The following is a 5,000-nucleotide window of genomic DNA, read 5'->3' on the forward strand; positions in this document are numbered from 1 at the left end:
GTGAGTGAGGTGTTTCCCAGGACGGAGGGAGGGAGGCCGGGAGAGAGGGGAAGTCGGGAGAGTGGGTGAACTATAGTCACTGGTTCATGGAGCATTAGTGCACGGGAAGTAATCTTTATAAATCACTGGTCCATCCCCAGCTTCACTAACGCATTGAGAAGTGTAGAGGAACAGAGATTACCTGGGAGTGCAGTTCCACAGATCCCTGAAGGCCACTCAGCCCCTCGAGCCTGTTACATTAGGAACAGGAGGAGGCCATTCAGCCCCTCGAGCTGTTACATTAGGAACAGAAGGTGGTTAACGCGGCATACGGAATACTTGCCTTTATTAGTCAAGGGATGGAATACAAAAGCAGGGAGGGTTATGCTTGAACTGTATAAAACACTGGTTAGGCCACAGCTGGAGTACTGCGTGCAGTTCTGGTCACCACATTACAGGAAGGATGTGATTGCACTGGAGAGGGTACAGAGGAGATTTACCAGGATGTTGTACTGGAGAGGGTACAGAGGAGATTTACCAGGATGTTGTACTGGAGAGGGTACAGAGGACATTTACCAGGATGTTGCACTGGAGAGGATACAGAGGACATTTACCAGGATGTTGCACTGGAGAGGGTGCAGAGGAGATTTACCAGGATATTGCACTGGAGAGGGTACAGAGGGGACTTACCAGGATGTTGCACTGGAGAGGGTACAGAGGAGATTTACCAGGATGTTGCACTGGAGAGGGTACAGAGGGGATTTACCAGGATGTTGCACTGGAGAGGGTACAGAGGAGATTTACCAGGATGTTGCATTGGAGAGGGTACAGAGGAGATTTACCAGGATGTTGCACTGGAGAGGGTACAGAGGGGATTTACCAGGATGTTGCACTGGAGAGGGTACAGAGGAGATTTACCAGGATGTCGCCTGGACTGGTGAATTTTAGCTGTGAGGAAAGATTGGATAGGCTGGGGTTGTTTTCTTTGGAACAGAGGAGGCTGAGGGGGAGAACTGATTGAGGTGTATAAAATGATGTGGGGCCTGGATAGAGTGGATAGGAAGGATCTGTTTCCCTTGGCAGAGGGCTCAACAACCAGGGGGCACAGATTGAAAGTAATTGGGGGAAGGTTTAGAGGGGATTTGAGGGGAAATGTCTTCACCCAGAGGGTGGTGGGGGTCTGGGGTGGAACTCACGGCCTGAAAGGGTGGTAGAGGCAGAAACCCTCACCACATTTGGAAGTGCACTTGAAGTGCCGTAACCTACAGGGCTACGGACCGAGAGCGGGAAAGTGGGATTAGGCTGGGTAGCTCTTGGTCGGCCGGCACGGACACGATGGGCCGAAATGGCCTCCTTCCGTGCTGCAAACTCTGATTCTACGATTCACACTTGAGGAAGGATGTGCTCGAGGGGAGCTATGCTTGCAATAGCCACCAGGTGGCCCCCTGGTACCACTTTCAAACCCAATTTTAAAGTCAACCTTCGAATAGAAACATAGAAAATAGGTGCAGGAGTCGGCCATTCGGCCCTTCTAGCCTGCACCACCATTAAATGAGTTCATGGCTGAACATGCAACTTCAGGACCCCATTCCTGCTTTCTCACCATACCCCTTGATCCCCCGAGTAGTAAGGACTACATCTAACTCCTTTTTGAATATATTTAGTGAATTGGCCTCAACAACTTTCTGTGGCAGAGAATTCCACAGGTTCACCACTCTCTGGGTGAAGAAGTTTCTCCTCATCTGGGTCCTAAATGGCTTACCCCTTATCCTTAGACTGTGACCCATGATTCTGGACTTCCCCAACACCGGGAACATTTTTCCCGCATCTAACCTGTCTAAACCCGTCAGAATTTTAAACGTTTCTATGAGATCCCCTCTCATTCTTCTGAACTCCAGTGAATACAAGCCCAGTTGATCCAGTCTTTCTTGATAGGTCAGTCCCACCATCCCGGGAATCAGTCTGGTGAACCTTCGCTGCACTCCCTCAATAGCAAGAATGTCCTTCCTCAAGTTAGGAGACCAAAACTGTACACAATATTCCAGGTGTGGCCTCACCAAGGCCCTGTACAACTGTAGCAACACCTCCCTGCCCCTGTACTCAAATCCCCTCGCTATGAAGGCCAACATGCCATTTGCCTTCTTCACCGCCTGCTGTACCTGCATGCCAACCTTCAATGACTGATGTACCATGACACCCAGGTCTCGTTGCACCTTCCCTTTTCCTAATCTGTCACCATTCAGATAATAGTCTGTCTCTCTGTTTTTACCACCAAAGTGGATAACCTCACATTTATCCACATTATACTGCATCTGCCATTCATTTGCCCACTCACCTAACGTATCCAAGTCACTCTGCAGCCTCATAGAATCCTCCTCGCAGCTCACACTGCCACCCAACTTAGTGTCATCCGCAAATTTGGAGATACTACATTTAATCCCCTCGTCTAAATCATTAATGTACAGTGTAAACAGCTGGGGCCCCAGCACAGAACCTTGCGGCACCCCACTAGTCACTGCCTGCCATTCTGAAAAGTACCCATTTACTCCTACTCTTTGCTTCCTGTCTGACAACCAGTTCTCAATCCATGTCAGCACACTACCCCCAATCCCATGTGCTTTAACTTTGCACATTAATCTCTTGTGTGGGACCTTGTCGAACGCCTTCTGAAAGTCCAAATATACCACATCAACTGGTTCTCCTTTGTCCACTTTACTGGAAACATCCTCAAAAAATTCCAGAAGATTTGTCAAGCATGATTTCCCTTTCACAAATCCATGCTAACTTGGACCTATCATGTCACCTCTTTCCAAATGCGCTGCTATGACATCCTTAATAATTGATTCCATCATTTTACCCACTACTGAGGTCAGGCTGACCGGTCTATAATTCCCTGTTTTCTCTCTTCCTCCTTTTTTAAAAAGTGGGGTTACATTGGCTACCCTCCACTCCATAGGAACTGATCCAGAGTCAATGGAATGTTGGAAAATGACTGTCAATGCATCCGCTATTTCCAAGGCCACCTCCTTAAGTACTCTGGGATGCAGTCCATCAGGCCCTGGGGATTTATCGGCCTTCTATCCCATCAATTTCCCCAACACAATTTCCCGACGAATAAGGATTTCCCTCAGTTCCTCCTCCTTACTAGACCCTCCGACCCCTTTTATATCCGGAAGGTTGTTTGTGTCCTCCTTAGTGAATACCGAACCAAAGTACTTGTTCAATTGGTCTGCCATTTCTTTGTTCCCCGTTATGACTTCCCCTGATTCTGACTGCAGGGGACCTACGTTTGTCTTTACTAACCTTTTTCTCTTTACATACCTGTAGAAACTTTTGCAATCCGCCTTAATGTTCCCTGCAAGCTTCTTCTCGTACTCCATTTTCCCTGCCCTAATCAAACCCTTTGTCCTCCTCTGCTGTGTTCTAAATTTCTCCCAGTCCCCGGGTTCGCTGCTATTTCTGGCCAATTTGTATGCCACTTCCTTGGCTTTAATACTATCCCTGATTTCCCTTGATAGCCACGGTTGAGCCACCTTCCCTTTTTTATTTTTACGCCAGACAGGAATGTACAATTGTTGTAGTTCATCCATGCGGTCTCTAAATGTCTGCCATTGCCCATCCACAGTCAACCCCCTAAGTATCATTCGCCAATCTATCCAACCAATTCACGCCTCATACCTTCAAAGTTACCCTTCTTTAAGTTCTGGACCATGGTCTCTGAATTTACTGTTTCATTCTCCATCCTAATGCAGAATTCTTCCATATTATGGTCACTCTTCCCCAAGGGGCCTCGCACAATGAGATTGCTAATTAATCCTCTCTCATTACACAACACCCAGTCTAAGATGGCCTCCCCCCTAGTTGGTTCCTCGACATATTGGTCTAGAAAACCATCCCTTATGCACTCCAGGAAATCCTCCTCCACTGTATTGCTTCCAGTTTGGCTAGCCCAATCTATGTGCATATTAAAGTCACCCATTATAACTGCTGCACCTTTATTGCATGCACCCCTAATTTCCTGTTTGATGCCCTCCCCAACATCACTACTACTGTTTGGAGGTCTGTACATAACTCCCACTAACGTTTTTTGCCATTTGGTGTTCTGCAGCTCTACCCATATAGATTCCACATCATCCAAGCTAATGTCCTTCCGAACTATTGCATTAATCTCCTCTTTAACCAGCAATGCTACCCCACCTCCTTTTCCTTTTATTCTATCCATCCTGAATGTTGAATACCCCTGGATGTTGAGTTCCCAGCCCTGATCATCCTGGAGCCACGTCTCCGTAATCCCAATCACATCATATTTGTTAACATCTATTTGCACAGTTAATTCATCCACCTTATTACGGATACTCCTTGCATTAAGACACAAAGCCTTCAGGCTTGTTTTTTTAACACCCTTTGTCCTTTTAGAATTTTGCTGCACAGTGGCCCTTTTTGTTCTTTGCCTTGGGTTTCTTTGCCCACCACTTTTCCTCATCTCCTTTCTGTCTTTTATAGGAACAGGAGGAGGCCATTCAGCCCCTCGAGCCTGTTACAATAGGAACAGGAGGAGGCCATTCAGCCCCTCGAGTCTGTTACATTAGGAACAGGAGGAGGCCGTTCAGCCCCTCGAGCCTGTTACAGTAGGAACAGGAGGAGGTCATTCAGCACCTCGAGCCTGTTACATTAGGAACAGGAGGAGGCCATTCAGCCCCTCGAGCCTGTTACATTAGGAACAGGAGGAGGCCGTTCAGCCCCTCGAGCCTGTTACAGTAGGAACAGGAGGAGGTCATTCAGCACCTCGAGCCTGTTACATTAGGAACAGGAGGAGGCCGTTCAGCCCCTCGAGCCTGTTACATTAGGAACAGGAGGAGGCCATTCAGCCCCTCGAGCCTGTTACATTAGGAACAGGAGGAGGCCGTTCAGCCCCTCGAGCCTGTTACATTAGGAACAGGAGGAGGCCATTCAGCCCCTCGAGCCTGTTACATTAGGAACAGGAGGAGGCCATTCAGCACCTCGAGCCTATTACATTAGGA

The 5,000-nt window shown here is 48.0% G+C and overlaps 1 protein-coding gene across 2 annotated transcripts in view; it reads left to right on the forward strand.

The window, feature by feature from the left end:
* The window catches only part of arhgap9 (Rho GTPase activating protein 9), a 135,924-nt gene that overhangs the window by 120,008 nt on the left and 10,916 nt on the right, over positions 1 to 5,000 (forward strand). The gene's annotated exons all lie outside the window — the stretch shown is intronic.

This window comes from Pristiophorus japonicus, chromosome X (genome assembly GCF_044704955.1).
Source record: "Pristiophorus japonicus isolate sPriJap1 chromosome X, sPriJap1.hap1, whole genome shotgun sequence".
In the NCBI taxonomy this organism is placed as follows: Eukaryota; Metazoa; Chordata; class Chondrichthyes; family Pristiophoridae; genus Pristiophorus; species Pristiophorus japonicus.